The sequence below is a fragment of the Danio rerio genome, chromosome 18, assembly GCF_049306965.1.
Source record: "Danio rerio strain Tuebingen ecotype United States chromosome 18, GRCz12tu, whole genome shotgun sequence".
NCBI lineage: Eukaryota > Metazoa > Chordata > Actinopteri > Cypriniformes > Danionidae > Danio > Danio rerio.
In genome coordinates this window covers 1,510,001-1,513,631 of record NC_133193.1, presented here as the reverse complement: position 1 = coordinate 1,513,631, position 3,631 = coordinate 1,510,001, and the positions used below count along the sequence as shown (strand labels likewise).

The 3,631-nt window shown below is 29.5% G+C and overlaps 1 protein-coding gene across 1 annotated transcript in view; it reads left to right on the top strand.

The window, feature by feature from the left end:
• Window positions 1-3,631, top strand: part of parp6a (poly (ADP-ribose) polymerase family, member 6a) — an 11,750-nt gene continuing 8,119 nt past the window's right edge. Inside the window, 1 exon segment of the mRNA NM_001002537.1 lies at window positions 1-170. The gene's annotated coding sequence lies outside the window, so the exon portion shown is untranslated.

The following is a 3,631-nucleotide window of genomic DNA, read 5'->3' as shown; positions in this document are numbered from 1 at the left end:
GTCAGGCAAAAAAGGGCAGCAGCAGTGGCAGCAGATCTGCATCAGATAAACACAGAGGATTTCTGCTCGCTCACGGCCTCTCGCTGCGTGTGTGTGCTTGCATGTAAGTGTGTGTGTGTGTATGTGTGTATGTCTTCAGCGGCCTCCGGTGTTTCTCCATCCTCCTGAAGGTGAGCTGGATGTCCGTGTGTGTCGGTATGTTGATTCTGGGTGTGTTTGCGGGGGGATTCAGGCAGATTACAGTCAGTGTGATGGTTTAGTCGGAGAGATCGGCTATAATGCATTCATTCAATCAGGAGATCAGAACAACAGCACGCTCCGGCTGGAAATATTAGGACATTCTTATGCTTTCAAAGCTCCTTTGTTTTGGATTTTGGTCCATATTGAGCAAAAGATGACGTAAATCTCTTTTAGACGCAGGCGTTTGTGTGCATCTTCATGACAAAAGCATTCACACTAGTGTCTTGAGGATGTTGATTGCATTTATTTGTATGCATTTTTGTTGCCAAAATAATTTCTTTGTGTATTGGTAGATTAGTATTTGCATGATATTTTAAAAAGACAATATTATGTCAAATATTTTAAATGCATCTTATTTTTCTATTAAATACATTAAGTAGTCTGTTAGTGTTGTGAAAATGATTTCTTCATGTATTAGTATATTAAAATTGGTCAATTATTAGCATCAGATATTTAAAATAATGTCAAATATTTAAAATGAAGGTATTTGTGTGCATAATATTTAATAAAAAAGGATTTATTTATGTATTAGCACATTGAAATTGCTAGATTAGTGTTTGAATCAGATATTAAAAATGAAGTAATATGTAAAATATTTAAAATAAAGGTATTTTAAATGCATCTTATTTACTCATTTATTTATTCATAAAAAGCATTAGATAGTCTATTAGTATCTTAGAATGAGGATGTCGATATTTATTTAAAGAGCAATTGCATTTATTAGTATGCATTTTTGTTGCATAAACAGATTAGGTGGATTAGGATTTGAATCAGATATTAATATTACAGTATTATGTCAAATATTTAAAATGCAGGTATTTTAAATTCATCTCATTTTTAATAGTCTATTAGTATCTTAGATTGATTTCTTCATGCATTAGTATATTAAAATTGCTCAATTATTAGCATCAGATATTTAAAATAATGTCAAATATTAAAAATGAAGGTATTTGTGTGCATAATATTTAATAAAAAAGGATTTATTTATGTATTAGCACATTGAAATTGCTAGATTAGTGTTTGAATCAGATATTAAAAATGAAGTAATATGTAAAATATTTAAAATAAAGGTATTTTAAATGCATCTTATTTACTCATTTATTTATTCATAAAAAGCATTAGATAGTCTATTAGTATCTTAGAATGATTTCTTCATGCATTAGTATATTAAAATTGGTCAATTATTAGCATCAGATATTTAAAATAATGTCAAATATTTAAAATGCGGGCATTTGTGTGCATAATGTTTAATTTAAAAAGCATATGAATGGTCTATTAGTATCTTAGAATAAGGATGTTGCTATTTCCATCAAAAGCAATCACAATTATTGCATGATTTTTTTTGTTGTGATACAGGATTTCTTAATGTAGGACATTAAATTGGTTGATTAGTATTTGCATCAGATATTAAAAATGCAGAATTATGTCAAATATTTAAATGCAGGTATTTTAAATGGATCTTATTTTTTATTCATAAAATACATTAAGTTTTTTATTAGTATCTTAGAATGAAGATGAGTTACTTCAAAAGCAGTTGCGTTTGTTTGTGTGCATTTTGTTGGGGAAGTTATTTATTTATGTATTCGTATATTATAATTGGCAGAATATTTGCATCAGATATTAAAAATACAATATTATGTCAAATATTTATTTGTATTTGTATTTTGTTTGTATCTTTCTTTTTTTATTCATAACAGTCATTAAAAAGGCTAATAGTATCTTCGAATTAATATTTCCATCAAAAGCAATGACATTTATTTGTATGCATTTTTTTTTTGGCTAAAAATATTTCTTTATGTATTGGTAGATTAAAATAGGCATCAGATATTAAAGATAAAATATACATTTTTAAAAACCCAGGTATTTGTGTGCATAATGTTTGTTTTCATCTTAGAATGAGAATTTATTTGTGTGCGTTTTTGTTGCTAAAAATATTTCTTTATATACAAGTACATTAAAATTGGTAGATTATTAGCATCATATATTTAATATCCAGGTATTTGTGTGCATCTTCTTTGTTTTCATAAAACAAAAAGCACTGCATTGTTTATTAGGACCTTAGAATGAGGATGTTACTGTTTGCATCAAAAGCAATGACATTTATTTGTGTGCATTTTTGTTGCATAAATGATGAGATTAGTTTTTGCATCAGATATTAATAATACTATATTATGTAAAGTATTTAAAATAGAGGCGTTTTAGTTCATCTTCTTTGTTTTCATAACAAAAACAGTACGTTTTTATTAATATCTTAGAATGAGGATGTCGCTATTTTTTTATCAAAAGCAATGACATCTGTTTGTTTGCATTTTTGTTGCTAAAACGATTTCTTGATGTATTAGTATATTAAAATTGGTTGATTAGTATTTGCATCAGATATTAAAAATACAATATTGTCCAATTTTGAAAATCCAGGTATTTTTGTGCATAATATGTTTTGTAAAAAAGCATTACAATTTTATTAGTATCTTAGAATGGGGATGTCGCAATTTGCTTTAAAAGATATTATATTTATTTGCATGCAGTTTTGTTGCTAAAAATATTTCTTTATGTATTAGTGCATAGTAATTGCATCAGATATTAAAATACAGTATTATGTCAAATATTTAGGGCAAGTCAGTGGCGCAGTAGCTAGTGCTGTCGCCTCACAGCAAGAAGGTCGCTGGTTCGAACCTCGGCTCAGTTGGCGTTTCTGTGTGGAGTTTGCATGTTCTCCCTGCCTTCGCGTGGGTTTCCTCCGGGTGCTCCGGTTTGCCCCACAGTCCAAAGACATGCGGTACAGGTGAATTAGGTAGGCTAAATTGTCCGTTGTGTATGAGAGTGTGTTTGTGTGGATGTTTCCCAGAGATGGGTTGCGGCTGGAAGGGCATCCGCTGCGCAAAAACATGCTGGATAAGTTTACGACCCCGGATTAATAAAGGGACTAAGCCGACAAGAAAATGAATGAATGAATGAGTATTTGCATCAGTCTAAATAAAGCAAAATAATATGTAAGAAATTGAGTGTGTTTTAGAGTATATTTGTATATTCATTGTTTGTTAGTATATTAAACTTGGGAAAATCGTATTTATATCAGTTATAGGAAATACAAGATTATGTATTATTGCATTAGTATGTGTTATGTTTGTATTATGTAATGTAATATTTAATATACAGGTATTTTATACGTTTCATATGTTGTTGATGAAAGCATGTTCGTTTATTTCAGGTAATATTGCCTAATTGGGTAAACTTTAAGTAATTGGTGTCACTTTAAGCTGAGGACTAGTTTCTTGAAGAATATCTAGTCTAATATTATTTACTGTCATCATGGCAAATATATACAGTTGGAGTCAGAATTATTAACAGATTCAGGAAATGTTCACAGTATGTCTGATAATATTTTTTCTTC